Raw genomic sequence first — 23,451 nt, 5'->3', positions numbered from 1 at the left:
GATCTAAATACAGAAGCTAAAACTATAAAAATCTTAGAATAAAATACAAGCATAAATCTCTGTGTTCTTAGATTACTGTTGTATACCAACGGTACAAACAAGCAAAAATAAATTGGACCTTACCAAAATTAAAAACTTTTGTGTTTCAGAGCAGCTGGCTGCCTCAGTCAGTAGAACGTTGGATTCTTGATCTTGGAGTCATGAGTTCAAGTCCCCATTGGGTGGAGAGATTACTTAAAAAAAAAAATTAAAAAATTAAAGACTAAAACTGTTTTTTTTTAATTTTTTTTTAACGTTCATTTATTTTTGAGACAGAGAGAGACAGAGCATGAACGGGGGAGGGTCAGAGAGAGGGAGACACAGAATCTGAAAGAGGCTCCAGGCTCTGAGCTGTCTGCACAGAGCCCGATGCGGGGCTCGAACTCACAGACCGCGAGACCATGACCTGAGCTGAAGTTGGCTGCTTAACCGACTGAGCCACCCAGGCGCCCCTAAAACTGTTTTTAAAAAAACTTGTGGGGTGCCTGAGTGGCTCAGTGGTTAAGCATCCAATTCTTGATTTCAACTCAGGTCATGATCTCACCATTTGTGAGTTGGAGCCTCTGCACTGACAGCATGGAGCCTGCTTGGGATTCTCTCTTTCCCTCTCCCTCCACCCCTCCCCAACTCGCACTCAAAATAAAAATAAATAAAACTTAAAAAAAAATTTCTGCTTCAAAATAAACACCATCACCATCAGAAAGTGAAGAGACAACTCATAGAATGGGAGGAAGTATTTGCAAATCATATATCTGATAAGAGTCTAGTATCTAGAATATATAAAGTGCTTTTATAACTTAATAATAGAAAGACAACGCAATTACAAAAGGGGCAAAGGATCTGAATAGACATTTCTCCAAAGAAGATATATAAGTGGCCAATAGGCACATGAAGTGACATTCAACATTGTAAGTCATTAGGGAAACGTAAATAAAAACTACAGTGAGATACTATTTCACACTCACTGGGATGGTGAGAATCAAGAAGATGGACAATATAATTGTTGGTGTGTAGATGCGGAGGGATTAGAACCTTCATACATTGTCGGTGGGAATGTAAAATGATGCAGCTGCTTTTGAAAAATCTGGCATTTCTCAAAAAGTTAAATACTTACCACATGACTCAACAATTCCATTCCTCAGTATTTATCATGAGAATTGAAAACAATACTCGCCTAAAAGCTTGTATATCATGCTCAAAGCAAAATTATTTTACAATACCAAAAAAATGGGTACAACCCCAAAGTCCATCAACTGATGAATAAACAAGATTTGGTATATCCATTCAATGGGATGTTATTCTGCCATGAAACGAATGAAGTGTTGATGCACACTGACATGAATGAACCTCAAAAACATTATATTAAATGAAAGAAGCCAGACATGTTTTCAGATATTATAAAGATCAGATATTATATTATTCCATATACTTAAAATGTCCATAACAGGCAAATCCACAGACAGAAAGTAGGCTGATGGTTGCCAGGGGCTGGTGAGGGGGCAAATGGGGAGTGACTATTAGTGAGTATGGGCTTTCTTTTTTGAGGTGATGAAAATTTTCCAGAATTAGAAACTGGTGATGGTTGCATAACTTTGTAAGTATACTAAAAATCACTAAGTTGTATACTTTAAAAGGTGAATTTTGTGGTATATGCATTACATCTCAATAAAAAAATACGACTGGGACAATCGCGGAATTTTACCAAGATAGAGAAAACTAGGGACACATGTGGGAGAGAAAAGCAGAATTTGTTTTGGACACGGCGAAGTTTGAAATAGCCATTAGATCGCACTCTATGTTAACTAATTAATATTTAAATCAATCAAACAAACAAATAAAAACAAACAAAAAAGAAATACCCATCGGAGGGGCCCCTGGGTGGCTCAGGAGCATCCGACTCTTGGTTTCAGCTCAGGTCATGATCTTACGGTTTGTGGGGTTGACCCATGTCTGGCTCCACACTGACAGCAGGGAGCTTGCTTGGGATTCTCTCTCTCCCTCTTTCTCTGCCCCTCCTCCCCTCCCACCCAAACCAAATAAATAAACTAGCGCGCACGCACACACACACACCCAAAACAAAAAAGAAATACCCATTAGATATCCAAGTGGATTTCCGAAGTATGTAATTGGAAATATTAGTCTTCAGTTAGGGGAGAGATGGGGTTGGAGATATAAATTTGGAGGAAAATGAATTAATACATGTAAAACACTTCAAATGGTTCCTGGAGGCTCAGTCCGTTAAATGTCTGACTTTGGCTCAGGTCATAATCTCACTGTTTGTGAGTTCGAGCCCTGCATCTGGTTCTGTGCTGACAGCTCAGAGCCTGAAGCCTGCTTCAGAATCTGTGTCTCCCTCTCTCTGCTGCTCTCCTGCTCACACTCTGTCTCTCTCTCAAAAATAAATAAACATTAAAAAATTTTTTTAATTTTTTTTTTAATGTTTATTTTTGAGACAGAGAGAGACACAGAATGAGCAGGGAAGGGGCAGAGAGAGGGAGACACAGAATCTGAAAGAGGCTCCAGGCTCTGAGCTGTCAGCACAGAGCCTGACGTGGGGCTCGAACTCACGAACTGTGAGATCATGACCTGAGCCGAAGTCGGATGCTTAACCCACTGAGCCACCCAGGCGCCCCAAAAATTTTTTTAAAAAATAAAATAAAATGGTTCCTGGAACACAGCAAGATCTATAAATGTTAGCTGCTATATTTATTATTTTGTATGTATAGAGTAATAGTCAATTGTCTAAACACAATTTGTAGAATCCTTTACTCCCCTTTTTTTTTTTTTAAGATTTTATTTTTAGGTAATCTCTACACCTGGTATGGGGCTCAAACTCACAATCCTGAGATCAAGAATTGCAGGCTCCACTGACTGAGCCAGCCAGGCACCCCTACCCTCTACATTTTTTTTTTTTTTGAGAGAGAGAGAGAGAGAAAGAGAGAGAACTGGGGAGGGGCAGAGAGAGAGGGAGAAAGAGAATCCGAAGTAGGCTCCACACTGTCAGCACAGAGCCTGATGCAGAGCTCCATCTCAGAAACCATGAGATTATGACCTAACTGAAACCAAGAATCAGACGCGTAAACCACTGGGCCACCCAGGTGCCCCTTTACTCCCTGATTTTTAATGCCACTTCTGTTATATACAAATCTCCCATTTCACTGAGGATTTGTTTCTATTGTTGCATTCTTTTAACTAGGAATTGTTTCAGGGGAGAGTAGATTGGAAGCCAAGACTTCTCTCAACTTTTCTCAATTCACTTCACAAGAACATAAGTGGTTCTATGCTTCTGTTTCACCTTTGTTACCTAGGGATAAATCACCTGGATTCTTTCTACTTTTTAGAGGGTGCTATGAGGATGGACGATATCCCAGGAAGGAAGTTCAGAAAGCCAACTAATATAACGCTGTAGAGGGAAGTTACCTGAGAGAAAATAGATTCCATTGGTAGTACTTTGTGTCAATTCTACTTAAAATTATGGTAACTTTTTAAAGTTGATTTTTGTTTGGTTGGTCTTTTCATTGTGGCAAAACCCCATGTAACATAAAATGTGCCATCTTGGGGGTCCCTGGCTGGCTCAGTTGGAAGAGCATGTGCCTCTTGATCTCAGGGTTGTGAGTTCCAGCCCCAAACTGAGTGTAGAGATTACTTAAAAATAAAATCTTTGGTGGGGAGCCTGGGTGGCTCAGTCAGTTGAGTGTCCGACTTCAGCTCAGGTCACGATCTCACAGTCCATGAGTTCGAGCCCCGCGTCAGGCTCTGGGCTGATGGCTCAGAGCCTGGAGCCTGTTTCCGATTCTGTGTCTCCCTCTCTCTCTGCCCCTCCCCGTTCATGCTCTGTCTCTGTCTCAAAAATAAATAAACGTCAAAAAAAAAATTTAAAAAAAATAAATAAAATCTTTGGGACAACTGGGTGGCTCATTTGGTTGAGTGTCAGACTCTTGAATTCGGCTCAGGTCATGATCCCAACCTCAGGCTCTGTTCTGAGCACAGTGCCTGCTTGAGATTCTTTCCCCCTCTCTCTCTTTGTTCCTCCCTCCACTCCTCCCTACTCATGTGTGCTGTCTCTCTCTTTCTAAAAAAAAAATATATATATATATATATATAATAAAAATCTTAAAAAAATAATAATAATTGAAAGCTTATTTATTTATTTTGAGAGAGAGAGCGTACACGGGAGGGACAGAGAGAAGTGGAGGGAGAGAATCCTAAGCAGGCTCTGCAATGTCAGTGCACAGCCTGATGCAGGACTCGATCTCAGGAACAGTGAAATCATGACCTGAGCTGAAATCAAGAGTTGGGACACTTAACCCACTGAGCCACCCAAGCACCCCTAATTTTTTTTTTTTTAAGTACCATCTTGGTTACCACATGAGAACAAATTTTAATATAGTCTTTCCATTTGATGCTTTACCTAAAATCGTCCCAAGGCTGTCTTCTCGTAATTCAACTGCTGGTGCAAACATGTTCCTTCTTCAAAGAGGCCTTCTCGACACCAGGAGTAAAAGTTGCTTCCCCACCTCCCCACATTCTGTCTCATTACCCTGAAAGCACTCTTCACTACTGAAATATTTGTGTTTATTGGGTTATTAACTGTCTCCCCTTCCCCACAAAGATATAACTTCTACCAGAGCCAGGACTTGGTCTGTCTGCTCGTCTCCCCATGCCTAGAACAGTGCCTTGCACATACTATGTCCTGTTAAGTATTTGTTGAAATACTTACTGAATAATAAATAGTGTTCTTTAATTCCCAGTGCTATATATTTAATCTCATTTGATCATTACAACTCTTTGAGTAAAATGGGATTACTAGCCCCAGAGTAAAGAGATTCAGAGAATCATCTCGCTGGAAGTCACAGGCTAACTAAATAACAGGGTTGGGACTGCTTAGGTAGGTGGCTTGTTTTTTCCAATACATTCACTCCAGTTCTAGGACTAAGGGCATTTCACACTACTTTCCAATTAAGGAAGTGATAACTCTGGAGGAGAGTAGAAACAACCTGCACATTTATTTGTAAGTCGCCAGTTCCCTTACCATCCCCACCCCTTATGCAGTCACACACATAGCAGAGTTATGGCCACACTGATATTATTCTAAGTGCAAAGAAGAAAATGCAATCACTCAACTGTTTGGCAACCTGAATCTCCTTGTGTATCCGCCTCAAGTCCCTCCCCGCCCCCTTTTTCTTTTAAAACAGCTTCATTTAGGTATAATCTTTCATTTTTTTTTTTTCACGTTTATTTATTTTGAGAGAGAGAGAGAAAGAGAATCCCAATCAGGCTCCGTCTCTCGGCTGGAGCTCATAGCCCAAATCAAGAGTCTGATGCTGAATCAACTGAGCCATCCAGGTACCCCAAAACTCTTGTTATTCAAGTGTGCTCCTTTAGCGGCCAAGGGAGGGGAAACCAAAGTGCGCTCCTTTTAAATAATCTCATTCCCTAGAATGTTTACTTGAATATACACTTTTGAGTTTATTTATTTAAGGGATTGCTATACCCCAGGTGGGGCTTGAACTCAAGACCTTAAGATCAAGAATCGCATCCTCTTCTACCAGGCGCCCCTTCACGCTACCTTTTGGATCTCCACCACTACAGGCATCTGGAAGGATTCCCTTTCCCTTTCGTTTTACCCCTATATTCCACAGCCAAACACGTGTAACCTGTGTGTACCGAACTCGCTCAGCCTCTCTCCCCAGTCGAGCCCGACCCACCGAAAGCCCGGCCCCTTCTTTTTTCCGGAGCCCCGCCTTTCGGCCCCTTTCCAACTTAGGTCCTACGGATCTCGCCCTTCCTCCCCCAGCACCCCCCACATCTCGCGAGAGGTGAGAGCCCCTGGCCGGACGAGAAGAAAGTATCTGCTCCGCTGAGGGGGGAAAGAAGGAGCTGGAGACAGATTGTGGGACCGAACGCGGGCGGGCGGGAGGCGACGGAGCTACCAGCGGGTGAGTTCTTTTAACATTAACTAGTCCATGATCTGGCAGAGTCTCCCTTTCAACTCTGGCCAGTCCCAGCGTCCCAGGCCGGGGTCTCCCCTCCCAGTCTGTGTTGGACGGGGGCGCTGAGGCGGTGGCCGGGCCCAGTCTGAGGAAGTGGGTGGGGCATGGGCTAACGCCGGCCAATAAAAGAGAAGGAAGCTACGATTGGCGGCGATGAACACTAATGAGAGATCGTCCTTACCTTGCGGAGTGCCGCCCCTCTTCTCTCCCTCCTACCGCCTCCTTCCTTTGGGGGGGAAGGCGGGGCCAGAGGCCTGAAGTGTGGGGAGAACTTGGGGTAAGTAGCCCCGGGGGGCACAGGGCGTGGCAAGGAGAGGGGAGTTGAATCCTGAGGGAATGGAAGTCTGGTAGAGCCTAATGGGAGGATCAGGGGATGGAGTGGAACGGGAGGAAGGGGAAGGGTACTAAATTGGTTGAAGACCCAGGCTTATCAAAGAGTGGTGTTAGGAGCTTGGCATTGGAAGAGCCAGGGGTAATAGGCAGGAGGTAGGGAGAGTAGGTGAAAACATGGCACTGGGTTTGGTTGGAAAGATAGGTAGGAGTAAATCATTGGAAATGGGAGTCCTGGCATTTCGACAGCATTATGAAAAAGCATAGGGACAGGATTTCAGAGAGAAAGTCTGAATTTGGAGAAGATTCAGTGAATGAGTTTAGGAAGTTAATAGGGGTGGACTTAGTAGTCAAAAAGCATCGGTTTGGAGAAGGGTGTAGGAATTCAGAGGGGGAAAAGGAGGTGGTGTTTGGAAACGAGACAGCTGATAGATACGTTTTTAGCCTAGGTATCAGAAGCAGCCTAGGATATTGATTCGGGGCTTTTGGTGTATAGGGCACCTAGTCTGGTGACCAGCTTGCAAGAATGGTGGGATAGGGGTACAGGAGGAGAAAAATAGAACAATTTCATCACTTCTGTTGTGATTTCCTTTCTCTCTCTCTTCCTTTTCCTACACTCCTATCTTCCTAAACTCAGGGATGGGGGCTTGGGACTTAAGCAGCCCAAGTTGGAGCCCCATTGGGAGTCATATGTTGCTCTGAATTGCTTGTTATGTTCTCTGACTGGGGTGTTTACTACCCAGGGCACCTCCTACCCAGATTGCCGCGTTGCTACTTTCCTAACTTTAAAAGTTTGTTTTCCACTTAATAGAGGAGTATTTTAGTATCTCCGAAGGTTGTGTCCTAGTAAGTGTAGGGTTGTGGGGGTCTGCAGAGCTTTCTGGGCAAGCTCGTTTGATTCTTATGTTTAAAAACTTTGCAGTAGTATAAGTAAAGTAATTCTTATAAAGACATCGGTCTTTACAGTTCTTATAAGCACAGAAAAATATACTAAATTGAAGTTTGTTTTGTTAAACGTCGTATCCACTTATATTCTTGAAGAGTTGTTAAATGGATGGCTGTAGTTAGTTTTCATTAGCTTATATATTTTAAATGGTGTAAATAAGATGGACATGTATTTCAGGAAAGTGAAAAAAATTCAGTTTCTTCCTTTGTGTCTAGACTCAGAAGCTAAAGATATGTCATAATATCTTAGGGCAAGTGTTGAGGAAATCAAACACAATTTGTACTTAAACATGGAGGATGTAAGGTAAGTGGAGACTATTGCGAAATGTAACATGTCTGTAAGAAAAGAAGCTAAAGAAAAGTTTGGCAGCTATACTAAGTAGTCTTACCAGTTCTTAATTCTGTACAGCAAAGGGACAAGCCTTTGCCCTTTGTTTGATTGTTGTGTATTTAATAATGGATTGAACCAATGCAGCCAATTAATTAATAACTTCTTTTCTATTGCATAGATTTGTCTTTTCCATCCTTCTCTTCTCCTTTTACTTTTGAGAAGCAAAATAATGTCTGAAATGCCGGTAAAGCTGTTACATAAAGAGAAGCTGGAGTGTGTTGCTTTGTATTAACCTTCGGTTTTCAGGGACCATTTGAAGCTTTTTCTTCTGGCCAGAAAGTTGCCCCTACAACACATTAAGACTAATTAATTACTGACACTTTGGCATTAATTACTGAATTGGGTTCCAGTATTTCACATTTACAGCAGTTCTATTGGGCATTCAGACATTTTTGCGGTTTGCCTGACAGCAGCACAAAAAAATATACAGTGAAGAAGCAAAGTCCCTTGTTTTATTCTCCCATCCTAGAATTTGTGATGGCTTTAACTTGGGCACTATTAAATGCAAGATTCTTTTTTCCTTCATTAGTGTTAACACCTAGCAGAAAGCTAGAGAGTGCTAATATTCCTCATCTTTAAGCTTGTGGATCAAAGGTTACATCCTGTGAGAGTTTCAGTGTTGTAATTTTTAAGCATTTTGGTTTACCATTGCTTTTAAATGTTCACGGATACTGCTCTTGTACCTCCTTTCTCTTTCCTCTCCCACTTCCAAAATGAAAATTGTTTTTTTCAACCAACTCTTAAGCTATACTGCTTTGCCTCAAGTAAAGTCCCTGGCTCTGCCTGAACACAGCTGCTCTGAAGTTCTCACAAGTTACTGTTTTGTACATGTCAAAACGGAGTTTTTCCTAGGCTTCAGTAGGAGGGAGTCAGTGTTCAAGCAGCCTCATCCACGCCTGATGAGGAGGAGTCTTCTCCTTGCAAGGAAGTTTTAGGTGGAGCAAATAGCGTTGCCTTGTACATGCATAACAAAGACAGCTCTCTTCTTGAGACTAGTTGGCAGGCTGGCATATAATTGTCCCTTATCCCTTGATAAAGGTACTAAAGTTAAGATGCAGATGTTGTTTCTTTGAGAAAAACAAATGCAGCATTCATTAAGAAAGAAGAAGCATTAATTTCTTTTGTTGTTGGTTTCTCTGAAAATGGTATTATGATTTTAGAGTTCGTGAAAAAGTCTTCCATCGGGGTACCTGGCTGGCTCAGTCGGTGTAGCTTGCAACTTTTGATCTTGGGGTCATGAGTTCGAGCCCCATGTTGGATGTAGAGAGAGAATACTAAAAAAAAATAAATAAACTTTAAAAAAGAGAAAAGGTCTTCCACCTATTTAGAAACATGTCAAGGAAAACAATTTTTAAGCATCTGGTTTTTGAATGTTGTCTTCCTGCAGCAGGCTTCTTTGGGGATCAATATATTCATGAAATATGAAAATACATTATATTTGGAATCCCTGGTAGTTGGGTCTTTTCACTTCCTAATGTTATAAGGAAGAGGTCCCCACTTCACAGATACCCTATCCCATTATTGGAGGTCTACTTTTAGAACATTCTTTACATTGTGCTGAAGCTCTGTAGTTCTGCCATTTGCAGCTACAATAAATAAACCTAATTATTTGTCAACATGGTAGCCCTTCAAATATTGGAGGACGGTTATGTCCCATGAAGAGAGGCTTCTCTTACTGGGGTAGATATCCCAAGTTATTTCAGCCATTCCTCAAATGACCATTTTTAATAAAGTTCACATTCCTCATCAACTCGGTTTCCTGAATCTTTAGGGTTTCTTATCTAGAACTGAAATAATGACATCTCAGGTATAATCTGATCAATACATAGTACAAGGGAGAGTATGGCCTCTTTTCTGCTGCACTTGGTACCTCTGTTCTTAAAGTCTAAGATTGCATTAATTTGCGTAATTTTTTACATGTAATTGATGACCTTACATTTATCCTTGTTATTGTCATCTTGTTAGTTTGTGTTTATTGTTTTAGCTTAATAATGTTATTTAGCCTCTTGGCCATTCCTCATGTCATATTCTCATATTTGTATCATTGATAGATAAATTTGATAAACAAGACATAAACATGACCCCTATGTGTTTGTTTTAGGTCACTGGTAAAAAGAAGTAAGAGTGGAGTGATGCTCTGTAAATCAGCACTCCATTAATCAACCTTTTGGGTAAAACTCAATTGTGAATCCACCTACTGTTTTATGTTCTTAACCTACATTTCCTGTGAAATATGAAGAGGTATCTTGTTGAAATCTAAATATATTGTCTCTGACCTATCCCTGAGCTCCTAGGCTAGTGACCTGTTAAAAAATGAAATGAAGTTAGGGGCTCCTGGGCTCAATTAAGCGTCCGACTTCAGCTCAGGTCATGATCTCAGGGTTTAGTTCTTGATTTCGAGCCCCACATTGGGCTCTGTGCTGACAGCTCAGAGCCGGGAGCCTGCTTTGGATTCTATGTCTCCCTCTCTCTGCCCCCTCCCTGCTCACGTTCTCTCCCTCTCTCATCTCTCAAAAATAAACATTAAAAAAAAAGAAATGAAGTTAGACTTAGTTGCTACCTAGCTATGTTACGCTAGTGTTTATATATCACTACATTACTTGCCGGTTGTTCATAAGCCATCTATTTAATAATTCCCCTATTTTGGGGGCGCCTGGGTGGCTGAGTCGGTTGAACATCCGACTTCGGCTTGGGTCATGATCTCACCATTCGTGGGTTCGAGCCCCACATCAGGCTCTGTGCTGGCAACTCAGAGCCTGGAGCCTTCTTCGAATCTATGTCTCCCTCTCTCTCTTCCCCTCCCCTGCTCATGCTCTGTCTCTCTCTCTCAAAAATAAATAAACATTAAAAAAATAATAATTCCCCTATTTTTTAGCTGTAACTTTCCTCCCATTTCCAACATTGCTGGTCCTGCTTTATTTATTTATTTTTTTACTTTTTCTTTATTTTTTAAACAATTCTAGAATGATTAACAGTGTTTCTTCATAGTTGGATGTTTTTTGTCATCAGGTGAAATTCTGTTTTAGAAACTTTTAGGAAGGAAAAAAAAGAAACCTTTAAGAAGAAATGTCATTCCCTCAACATTTTATTCATTTATTCATTTATTTATTTTTAAGTATTTATTTTTGAGAGAGAAAAAGAAAGAGAGAGAAAATCCCAAGCAGGCTTCACACTCCACACTGAGTCCAACGTAGGGCTTGGTCCCAGGACTGTGAGATCATGACCTGAACCGAAATCAAGAGTCAGTTGGACGCTTAACCAACTGAGCCACCCAGGCACCCCATTCCCTCCACATTTTAAGTTACGTATTAAAAAATTAAACTTTTGCCCATGTAACAGTTATATTGTAGCTGCCCCATAATATTGACACCTCCAAATTAGACCTAAGTTTTCATTTTCTGTTTGGAATAAAAACCTATACCACCTGTAAGAAAACACACACACACACACACACAAAATTGACATTTATAATTACAGTTTATTGATGTGGTGGGCTAAGTTTGCCATGTTCTGTGCTGTAGGTAAAATTGTGCTAGCAAAAAGCCAGAAATCAGAAGACATCTCTCTAGGGACTAAAGACGATGTTGGCAGCCAACAACTTTCCTGTGTGTTAATTTTAGACCTGATAGTTGAATTTATGTTTGAGCAGTTTTAGCTGATAAATGCATTTTTTAAAGCACCTTCCTCTTTTGGGGTTTTAATTTTTACTTTCACTTTTAGAAAATTGCAAATTGTGAATGGAAATGTCTGTGCAGAATAAAGTAGCATGCCATTAGGGACAGGATGCATCTTCTTTTGATAGCTTCTCATCCATCTGAGATTGTTTAGTTACGAATTCTCCTGGAAAGCAGAACGATGGACTTGACGACCCCTCAAGGTCCTTTCCAGTCCACACATTCATAAATAGAAACTCAGATCAAAGAACTTACTGTTGAAGAATCAGGAAGAAAAATAGAGTGTAAAGAAAATGAAATTGAAATGGTTCTACTGACCCAGTGGGAATGGCTAAACAAAAAGTAAGGAACATAAATGAGAAGAAATAACTCCTTTGAGCAAAAACACCAGAAAACAAAACAAAACAAAACAAAACAAAAACCCAAAAAACAAAAGTCAACAACAACAACAACAAATATTTTGCATTGGGGTCATTTCATGTCTTTAAATATTTCATCATGATACTTTCTTTCCAAAATTTCCCTGGTGGACACTTTGTATTGAAAGAATGTTTTTTTTTTCTTTCCTTAAGTCATAGTATTTTGTTTCCTTTCCTTCTCTTGTTTATCCTTTTGTTTAGAAACTTTTTTTTGGTGGGGGAAGGATTTGAATAATATACCCACTGCCTGTATACAATGAAGAAGATTCAGTTTAGTTTTGAAAGTAAATGTATACTGCTTGGCTTCCTTAGAGAGGAAGGATGAGTGTTATATTTCAGGAAAAATTTTATGAAAAGGCCAGTTTGTTATGTAGTTTTTAAAGCTTTGTAAGCAGACACCTAGGAAAGATTCCCAACTAAGGCAACTGTGAGTTACTACATTAGTATTGTGAAGGGTATAAGAACACTTAGTAGGAGAACAAAACTCATTAGAGACTCACAACTTCACTTTGTTAGCTTTTTCTCATTTTTTGGTGATTTTAATTCTAAATGTTCTCATATATTTGAAACCCGAGCATGTATAGAATTTCTCTTCTGGGGGTACCTGGCTGGCTCAGTTGTAGAGCATGAGACTCTTGGTCTTGGGGTTATGAGTTCGAGCTCCACGTTGGAGGTAGAGTTTAGTTAATAAAAAAAGGTTTCCCTTTTCTATTCAGTACTGCATTTATCCTTAATAAATGTCAATTTATGAAGGTCTAACAAGAGCCATGATTTAGCTTAAAAAGTCATTTTTTGTGAGCTTGTGGCTTGGGCCTCTGTGGGACATTGTTTTGACATAGCCCCACCTTCTCACAAAATCCAACTTGTTTTGAGTAGAATTACCTATTAATATCTTCTTATCTGGTATAGTGCTTTTTGCTGACATAATGGACAAAGGAGATTTATATGCTAAATTGGTCATACTGTATTTGGGGCTTAAAATTTACAATGTGGTAGAAAAATTACATTTTTTTTCACATTAAAAAATAGAGTGTAATCATTCTTTTTGAATAGGAATATGCCTGACTATATTATAAAAACAGGATGACTTATTGGATAGAACATATGACTGCTATAAATGATTTGTGTTGGCACCAAGTTTCTTGCCAGTAATGTTTATTTAAGCTTTATCAAACTTGAGTGACACCATGTTGGTTTTATTTAACATGGTTTTTCTGGTATTTCTGATACTAACTTGTCTCCTGTAGCACCATTTTCTTTATTGTTTTAAGTTTTGGGCAAGCAGTAGTTTGCTGATATTTTATACATCTGTGTTTGGGACTGTTGAAAGCCAATCAGTGAGCATTAGAATACCCCAAACAGATCACTGTGTTGCCAGTCTGTGGACAGTCTTAGAAAATAGATACCCGCGCCCCCCCCCTCCCCCCCCACCGGACAGTTTCTAACCATTGCCATGATTGTCATCATGAGATAACTGTAGCAATTTCTTATCTAGGACCAACCTCATACTGGAGTTTAATGTTAAAGTCTATCAGGTTTGTTGTTGTTTGCAGTCTGTTTAAATTAAGTCCATAAAAAAAATAGTAAGTTCATGAAGATGTTAAATTTATCCTTAAAGATTAGTATTTTGGGGCGCCTGGGTGACTCAGTTAAGTGTTTGACTTTGGCTCAGGTCATGATGTTGTGGTTCCTGGGTTCCAGCCCTGCATCAGGCTCTGCACTGACAGCTCAGAGCCTGGAGCCTGCTTCAGATTCTGTGTCTCCTTCTCTCTCTGTCCCTACCCCACTTGAACTCTCTCTCTCTCTCTCCCAAAAATAAATAAACATTAAAAAAAGTTAAAAGATTAGTGTTTTGGGGTTGACTGGTGTTGGTTTATTGTTTTAGTGATGATATTTTATCTGAAAATGAGTAGGAAAAAACACAAAACACAACATTAGATTTAAAAAAATTTTTTTTTAATGTTTATTTATTTTTTGAGAGAGAGACAGAGTGTGAGTGGGGGAGGGGCAGAGAGAGAGAGAGAGAGAGAGAGAGAGACACAGAATCTGAAGCAGGCTCCAGGCTCCAAACTGTCAGCACAGAGCCTGACGCGGGGCTCGAACTCACAAGCTGTGAGATCATGACCTGAGCCGAAGTCAGATGCTTAACCAACTGAGCCACCCAGGCGCCCCCAACATTAGATTTTTGACAGCTTACCATTTTCCAGGAATTTTTCGACTCCTAAAATGCATATTGAAGCCAAACATAAATAGGTATAATGTTCTCTAGTTATTTCTAACTCTGCTTCCTGCTTAGCAAGTTGTTGCTTCTTTGTCTTTGCTTTATTAACTTTTCTGAGGATAGCTCAGAATAGTTCCTTGAGTCCTCCAAAAGCCTAGAGAGACTTAAAAAAAAAAAATTCTAGTCAAGTAGTTGCCTATATGAAGCTGCTTTCAGATAGGTTCTAAGCTTTGGCCGTGTGTTGCCTAACTTATGATTCAGCCTAATTCTCACTCCCATCTGTTTTCAGTCATTTGCTACAAAACTATTTGGTCTATTTAAGCTGGCTCCTTTTTTTGAAACCTGTCCCTGCATGTCAGAGCTCGAAATCCAGAAATTAATTTTAACCTTCTCTTTGATCAGTCCAGGGTATTCTACTGTTTGTGTATTTCTTAAAGCAATGGGTTTCAAACTGCTTTTGGTCTCAGTACGTATCCCTTTATACTCTACAATTGTTGGGGACTCCAAAGGGCTTTGGTTTGTCTTGGTTATATCTATTGATATTGAACATACTAGAAATTAAAATGGAGCAGTTGAAAAAATATTTATTTTATTTTTAAATGTGTTTTATTTGTTTATTTTTAGAGAGAGAGTGCATGAGAGAGTGGAGGGTGGGAGGGGCAGAGAGGAGGGAGAATCCCAAGCAGGCCCCATGCTCAGCACGGAGTCCTGTGCGAAGCTCCATCCCATTACCCTGGGACCATGACCTGATCCGAAATCAGGAGTTGGGCATTCAACCAACTGAGTCATCCAGGCACTGTGAAAAAATATTACTTTAAAATGATAGCATAAATAACTGTATTATAGTGTCAAAAAAAATTAGGGGAAGGGCTTCAGATCTCTTTAACATCTGGCTTAATAGAAAACAGCTGGATTCTGGGGCGCCTGGGTGGCTCAGTCAGTTAAGCGTCCGACTCCGGCTCAGGTCATGATCTCACGGTCCGTGAGTTCGAGCCCCGCGTCGGGCTCTGTGCTGATGGCTCAGAGCCTGGAGCCTGTTTCCGATTCTGTGTCTCCCTCTCTCTCTGCCCCTCCCCCGTTCATGCTCTGTCTCTCTCTGTCTCAAAAATAAATAAACATTAAAAAAAAAAACAAAAAACCAGCTGGATTCTTATACCTGCTTCTGCATCCAGTCTGTTACACTATGTTGTTTTGGTTGAAGTATATGAGGATAACCTGGGCTCACACTGATACTTGATAGGAAAAGGAAAGATTCTTTTCAGATAGTTGTAGATAGCCTTTCCTTGATACTATACCAGAATCCAAAATGTGGTAGTTTCTTAAAGGTTAGCTGTTGTGTAGAATCTAAAACCACATCTGTGAACTTTTAATACCTTATTACGGTAAAATGAATTAGCCTATCTTGCCCTTTAAACAGATGGTTTACCCATCTATGACTTGAACGGCCCTCTGAAAGGGTCTCAGGGATCTATGGGCATCCCTGCACCCCACTTTGAGAACTGCTGTCTGATAGTACCAAACTGGAAAAATACACGCGTTTACTATGTGGAAGAACTAAACTTTCCAACCACTTTAGTGCCTCTCAAATGCTGGGTTACTGACCATTTGCATTGGAATTACCCAGGGTGTTTTTTTAAGTGTAGATTCTTGGGTCCCAAAGCCAAGAGAATCCAGGAGGCATAGGAATCAGCATTTTTCAAGGTGCCCAGGTGAATATGCTAAAGATTGAGAACTATAGAGCTAGTTAATTAATCTTATTTTAAGAAAACCTAATTTCTGGGGTGCCTGGCTGGCTCAAGCAGAAGAGCATAGGACTCTTGATCTTGGAGTTGTGAATCTGAGCCCCATGTTGGGTGTAGAAATTACTTAAAAAAAAAAAAAAAAAGAAAACCTAATTTCTAAAAATTGTAGTCAAATAAAAAGGAATTGGTTGAATAGTCACATTATAAAAGTTCTTATTAATTAACACATATACTCTGACATTTCTTATAATTGGGATCTCCTAATTAAGCATGTACTTTAATTAATAATAGTTATTTATGAATATCAAGAGTTGGCAAACTAAGACCAGAGAGTAAATATGTTAGGCTCTGCAGGCGTGAGGTCTGTGTTGTAAGTACTCAACTCTGCCATTGTAGCACGAAAGTAGCCATAGACAACATGCAAAGGATAAGCTTGGTTGTTTGCCCTTCAAACTTTTTTTTATGGACACTAAAATTTGAACGTCATGTATCGTTTAATTATGATGATTATTTTAATGTTTATTTTTTTATTTTTTTCAAAAATTTTTTTTAACGTTTATTTATTTTTGGGACAGAGAGAGACAGAGCATGAACGGGGGAGGGGCAGAGAGAGAGGGAGACACAGAATCGGAAACAGGCTCCAGGCTCTGAGCCATCAGCCCAGAGCCCGACGCGGGGCTCGAACTCACAGACCGCGAGATCGTGACCTGAGCTGAAGTCGGACGCCCAACTGACTGAGCCACCCAGGCGCCCCTTTAATGTTTATTTTTAAGAGAGAAAGAGAGACAGAGCACAAGCAGGGGAGGGGCAGAGAGAGGGAGACACACAACCTGAAGCAGGCACCCAGGTTCTGAGCTGTCAGCACAGAGCCCAATGTGGGGCTCGAACCCACAAACCATGAGATCATGACCTGAGCCAAAGTCAAACGTTTAACCAACTGAGCCACCCTGGTACCCCAAACTTCATATAATTTTTATGTGTTCTGAAATACTTTTTTTATGGTTTTTTTCAACCATTTAAAAATGTAAAAACCATTCTTAGCTTGTGGGCCATACAAAAACAGGTGGCAGGCTGGCTTTGGCCCACAGACTGAAGTTTGCCAATCCTTGACATATACTAGAACTGGATTGTAAATTGAAAAAATTTATAATAAAATATACTTAATGTTAAAACTATAACATTATTTAATTTCCCTAGACAAAAACAATGCTCCAAGAACTTATAATCCCTCAAATTCATATTTCTGGACATTCATTTATATAATAAACATGTAAGAAACACCTACTGTGTGTAAACTTTCGGAAAGACACAATTCAGTTGGAAGTAGTTATATAATATACAAGTTGTCATATAACTTTCAGGAGTCCTAAAAAGATGTGCTGTCAATTTTTATATCTTCTTTCAGGTGTGTGAGAATAGGTAACTAGGATTCAGGCCAACCTCAACCTCTTGACTCATCTTTTGCCCATTTTTTTTATAACTCTGTACCTCTGTTTTCCAGTCTGTTAGTTAGTTAGCAAAGTGCTTTACGCTTTGTGTTTTTACCCAGATATAAAACAGTAAGGCAAGTTAGTTTAAGATTGTAATGATGTATGTGCTTTCTATATTGTCCTTTTGGAGCAGTTAGTTTACGTACTAGTGAAATAATATATGCTAAACTGTTTTTATGCTAAATAACACAGTGGAAAACAAACTCAGAATTTATGAACAGAAATTTCAATTCCTAAATAATCTACTGCCTAGTAAAATTTGAGTCTTTGTTTTCTGAGGTTCACATAACATGTATTATAGTCTCACAGTTCATATGTTATTGGCATTTTTTCCTTAAATCATTTTTCTAGATGTAATGCAAATCACAGTAGCACCGAGTATCCTATGGAGAATCAAATGTTGAGACTGCTGTGGTAGAGATCTTTGGTGTTTGTACTCTTTGCTTGGCGGCAGTTAAATTATCTTAGAGTCAGAAACTTAGTATCCACAGTTATGTTCTTGGAGGAGAACTGTTTGTATATAATTTCTTTCTTTTTAATATCATAAGGAAATGGAGCCCATAGAGCTCTGTTTGGGTGCCTGTCTAAACTTTTTAGCTTGTTTATAGCTGAGCTGAAAGGCATTCAGTACCTGCTAAGCTTGGTTTCAGCTCTTTATTCTCTTTATGATGAATGGATGGGGCCATTTCTGAATGTTTAATATAAGTAATACTAGTTGTTAGGGAGCATTCATAGGATTCTGAAAATGAGTCCTTGAAGGTAACAAAGGAGGAACTATCTTGAACTGCTTGATTACCCTGTGTATCGTTATGTTTAAATTTCCACTGTGTCTATTTCTATATGAGCTGTTAGTTTATAATTTTAGAAAGATTTTTTGGTAGTCCATTTTGAACTTGTTAATTTGTCAGTTGGTTCTGTTGCTTTGTAGTAGAGAACGAACAACCTTGTATGATTTGTAAGTATGCTGTTTAGTGCTTTGGAATAGTCTAGCAGATGTGGGCCTTTTTGAAACTCATTAGACATGTTTTGTTTTTTTTCAGTCATGCAGATCAGCATTTTTTTTTTATTAGATTACATCATATTCTGTATTTTTATTAAAAGCAATCTGTGATCGTTGTAGACTTTGGAAAATTCTGAAGGTACAAAGAAGAAAACAAAATCACCTGGAATACCGTTACCCAGAGATAATCATTATTAACATTTGATGCTAATTCCTTTATCTTTTTTATGCTTATTATTATTATTTTTTTTTTTTGCTTTTTTTTTTTTCAGTAGGCTCTACACCCAATGTAGGTCTTGAACTCATGACCCCAAGATTAAGAGTCTCAGAGTCACTTGTTCTATTGACTGAGCCAGCCAGGCATCGTCCCTATTTTGTTTTCTTTTTTTGTAGATTTGGAATTATGGTGCATATGCAATTTTATTTATTTTTATTAAAAATTTTTTTAAAAAATTAAATTAAAATGTTTATTTTATTTTTGAGAGAGAGAGAGGGAGCGAGCATAAGCGGGGCAGGGGTACAGAGGAGCAGAAGAAGGCTCCTTGCTGACAGCAGAGAGCCCGATGCAGCATGCCCTGAGCATGAGTCGGGCCCCCGACTGACTGAGCCACCCAGGTGCCCCACATATGCAATTTGATAGCCTGCTTTTTCCCCCCACAGAATGTATAGCATTTTCTCATGTCATTAGATAGCTTTCAGAAACGTTATTCTTAACAACTTAAATATAGTCTATTGTAAGGCAATATCTTAATTTATATTTATCCATTCTTCTTAAATGTTTAATTTCCGTTCCTTTTTTGTTGTTATAAATAGAACTATGATGAACATTTTAATACATAAGTGATCCATGTTTTGGGCTTTAACCTCAGAATAAAGTCCTGAAAGAATGATTTGTTCAAAGAATATAAAACATTTTAAGACACTTAATATAAATATTGCCAGATGGCTTTCCAGAACGATTGTTCAAGTATGTACTCCCAAAAGTCTTATATGAAGATGCCCTTTCTACTGCATTCTTTTATACTTGAAAATGTATCTTAACAGCTCTGGCCTAGGTTTTGTTTTCAAGGGCCAGTGAAGGGTTAATTTGACAAATAGCTTCCTTCTCCCAATTTCTTAAAGCTCTAACCAAAAACTATGGAGCCTCCTCTATGTTATTTGGATGATAAGGAAAGCATAGAGTTAGTTCGTTGTACTAAGTCACATCAAGTACCTTAGGCACAAAGTAGCTGTAAAGTATATACTTAAAATACGTCGTTAGACTTTAGTCTTTATTTTTTTTTTTAATGTTTATTTAGAGAGAGAGTGCACACGCAAGTGGGAGAAGGGCAGAGAAGAGGAAGAAACAGAATCCCACGAAGGCTCTGAGCTGTCAGCACAGAGCCCAACACGGGGCTCAGTCTCACAGACCATGAGATCATGACTTGAGCCGACCTGAGCTGAAATCAAGAGTTGGACGGTTAACCAACTGGGCCACCCAGGTGCCCCTTTTACCAAGAGTTTTAATCCCTCTTTTGTGTGCTCTTGTCTATACTCTGGAATTGGCTAGCAAAGGAACTTGACAAATGACCACAAAGAATAAGAGAAATAGTAAGGGATTTAATATATATACTGATCAATCTGACTAATTGAACTTGTAAATTAAACCATCATTCTTACCACTTATGTGGCAGCTCTCATGCCAGTTGACAAAGATTCTTTGACCAAACTTTAGTCAGGTTCGAGAACCTTCTTGTAGGCCTACCTGTGTACTTTCTTGTAAGATCCAGTTTTAGCAAGAACCACCCCCCCCCCCCCGCCTTCGATATCTGATTACCCTCACATCTGATCAGGTTCTCCATCTTTCTCAATCCCCCAGGTTATATGTGATCATTCTGGCCCATCTTTAGCAAGAATTTGGGGTGCCTAGGTGATTCAGTTGGTTAAGCATCCGACTTCGGCTCAGGTCATGATCTCACTGGTTCATGAGTTTGAGCCCCACATCGGGCTCTTTGCTGTCATCACAAAGCCCACTTCATATCCCCTGGCCCCCTCTCTTTCTGCCCCTCCCCCACTCTCTCAAAAATAAGTTAACATTAAAAAAAAATATTATTAGGTCGGTTTAGCCAGAATCCCCCTTTGTCCTGATATTTCCTTTTAGTAATTTTCTATCCATTAACCCCTACTGTGGTCGTTGGCTGTAAATTTCCACTTGTCCATGATGTATTTAGAACAGAGCCCAGTTCTGCACTGAGGTCTCTTTCCCCCTATTACAATAGTTCTGAATAAAATCTGTTTTTTACTGCTTTAACTACTGTTCAGCTCTAGTTTTTCTTTGACACAGATGAGTGAAAGATTCTTTTCTTTCTTCTTCTTTTTTTTTTTGCAAAGGATTATTGTCTTTTTCAAAAAAAATGTGTATTTATTTTTGAGAGACAGAGAGAGAGAGAGAGAGAGAGAGAGTGCAAACAGAGGAGGGGCAGAGAGAGGGGCATAGAGGATCCGAAGTGGGCTCTGTGCTGACAGCAGTCAGCCCAATGTGGGGTGTGAACACACCATCTGCGAGATCAGGACCAGGGCCAAAGTTGGGTGCTCAACTGACTGACCCACCCAGGTGCCTCTGTCTTTTTATGTCCACTTTGCCTGGCACTTAGTAGTTCCTAAGTAATACATTTTGAATGAATGAATGATAGCTAGTCTGAACCCTTTCTAGATTTTCATGAATCTTTAATATTAATGTTCTTTGATATTAATATGTTCTTCTCATTTTTTATACTTAGTAGTATCTGCTTTTTGTTATTAGGAACCTAAGAACAGGGCCTTGGGTGTGTTCGTATATGGCTTTTATTCCTTACAAAAATTGGGCCATTTTATGAACAGCAATTGGTTACTAAAGAAATAATCATATTACACCTGGGTCCAGAGAACTGACTTTGTAGTCCTCGCTGACAGATTCCATCCTCATTCTATTAAAAAAGAAGAAAAAAGGGTAGATATACCTGTGTGTGTGTGTGTGTGTGTGTGTGTGTGTGTGTGTGTACACACAGGGAATCAGTTTTCTTATTTGCACATTGACCATTTTAGGATATACTTCTGGTTCTGTCAAAACTATGTAACAGATTTTATGAAATTATCCCAGTTAATAAAAATCAGTGTCTGAACCTTGGATTTTCTTCACTTCTCTCCTAGCATTCAGATAACTTTCTGTCTTTTGAATAAATAGTAATTTTTATCATTTATGCATTCTGGTGAGTCTAGTACATGAGCCTTTTTCTCTGCAGACTTGGCCTCTAGGATAGCCTTTTTCAGCATCTTTGTTTTCCTGTTCTACGATCTCCTCTGAAAGCATCTCACTCCCCCTTGGAAGTGTCTCTCAATATATGTATCCTTTGCCTTTCATTTGTTGGCTAGCTCTATAAAATGCTTGAATTTCATCCTGAGGAATAGATCATGGAGAAGACAGCAGACTTGAGTGTCGTGCCCAGACAAGTGATCTACTTGTCAAGTTGTACAGTTACAAATGGGCCGTGAGTTACATTCTAGTGAATGGCAGCATTATTATTCAAGATTTCACCTTTGTCTCAGTCTGTTTATACTATAGAAATGTGTTGGTTTTGTTTTTGAGAAGGCATCAGTTTGACCTCTCTCATGTGTGAGATTTAAGTATCAAATAGAAATAAGCAACACATTCTCTATATGTAGCAATTGATGCAGCAGATTGGGAATTAAAAAGATGTAAACGGGATTTTTTTTTTTTACTTTTTTTTTTAATGTTTATTTATTTTTGAGAGAGACAGAGACAGAATGCGAGTGGGTTGGGGCAGAGAGAGAGGGAGGCACAGAATCTGAAGCAGCCTCCAGGCTCTGAGCTGTCAGCACAGAGCTTGATGCGGGGCTCGAACTCACAAGCTGTGACATCATGACCTGAGCCAAAGTTGGACGCTCAACCGACTGAGCCACCCAGGCGCCCCGGGATTTATTTTTAATGTTTATTATTTTTAAGAGGGAGAGCACAAGTGGGGGAGGAGCAGAGAGAGAGGGGAGACACAGAATCCGAAACAGGCTCCAGGCTCTGAGCTGTCAGCACAGAGCTTTACATGGGGCTCAAACCCATGAACCATAAGATCATGACCTGAGCCAAAGTTGGATGCTCAACTGACTGAGCCACCCAGGTGCCCCTAGAATTTTAAGTGGGAGAGCAGATCATTATTGTTGTTGCTAAATATTCTTTAAAGACAAATCACTTTGAAGTGAAAAAGCAAGAATGATGGAAATGAAAAAGAGCAAGAGACCAACAAATGATTTAAGAATAATTGTGGGTACTTAGGAAAGAGGGCCTTCTTCCTCCCATTGTGATCTTCCTTTTGGTGAAAATGGCAAAACAAAAGCTAGTAAAGTGGGAAGGAAGCAGGAAATCCCAGTTAGTGACTGTCAGATTTCAGTATTTAAAGAGCCATGAAAATGCTTGCTTCTGTTACATTTAATACTTTTCCCCCAACTTGGTTTTGCCTTTTGTTTTCTTTTAGAAAGTCATGATATTGCATTTCTATTCCTAGTAAGGATGCAGTTAAATAAAATTTGGAAGCCATATATTGTGATGTGATTGTACAAAACCAAGAAAACCAAGTTAAATTTTGAATTTTGTGGTTTGAGGGAAATTGTTCCAGAGTGTATTTAATCCCTCTCTGTGCCAGCGCTGCCCTAATCCTCAGCCAGCAAGCACCCTTTTCCTCTTCTAGGTAGAAGACAGAACATTTAGCCTCAAATAACAGAACCAAGGTAAAAGGAAGGAATCCTGCCTGGTTCCTTATGTTATGTCTGCTCTAGTCCTTGTAGTTTTAGTCCTGGTTGAAAAATCTGTTAGAGGACCTTGTTGAAATAAAATTCTCATTTTGTGATTATATCAGGAAAGCAGATTTGGGGACTAGGAAGTGGAATTATCTCCAGCACAGCAGTTAGGAATTTTTCCAGAGACGAATTGCTTTCCAGAAATGTTCTGAATTTTCAGTCCTAGTGACCTTGGTCTTTGTATTTATTTACTTTTATTTACTTGTATTTATTTTTTGCACTATGTCATAGTTCCAGAAAGTGCTAAAAAACTCATCACGTATTTAAAACAAACAAACCAGAAAACCCTCTTGTCCTGGGGCTGTGTGAAGAAGAATAAAGCTCTCATTTTCCCAGTACCCAATCATCAGCTCGAGCTGGCTTCTCCTAGGAACAGAATT

At 39.5% G+C, this 23,451-nt stretch overlaps 2 protein-coding genes across 4 annotated transcripts in view; both read left to right on the top strand.

Moving 5' to 3' along the window:
• Positions 1-23,451, top strand: part of NPFF (neuropeptide FF-amide peptide precursor) — a 131,842-nt gene that overhangs the window by 36,364 nt on the left and 72,027 nt on the right. The gene's annotated exons all lie outside the window — the stretch shown is intronic.
• The window catches only part of LOC106983090 (cyclic AMP-dependent transcription factor ATF-7), an 84,329-nt gene continuing 66,714 nt past the window's right edge, over positions 5,837-23,451 (top strand). Inside the window, exon 1 of one of the 3 annotated variants that reach the window (XM_027036282.2) lies at positions 5,837-5,978. The gene's annotated coding sequence lies outside the window, so the exon portion shown is untranslated. Of the gene's footprint in view, positions 5,979-6,063; positions 6,310-23,451 lie in introns of those variants that run through there. The other 2 variants (XM_027036285.2, XM_053226299.1) reach the window with 2 other exon arrangements.

Source organism: Acinonyx jubatus, chromosome B4, assembly GCF_027475565.1.
Source record: "Acinonyx jubatus isolate Ajub_Pintada_27869175 chromosome B4, VMU_Ajub_asm_v1.0, whole genome shotgun sequence".
Taxonomy (NCBI): Eukaryota; Metazoa; Chordata; class Mammalia; order Carnivora; family Felidae; genus Acinonyx; species Acinonyx jubatus.
Note: the sequence above shows the minus strand (reverse complement) of the source record. Positions and strands in the feature narration are given on the sequence as shown.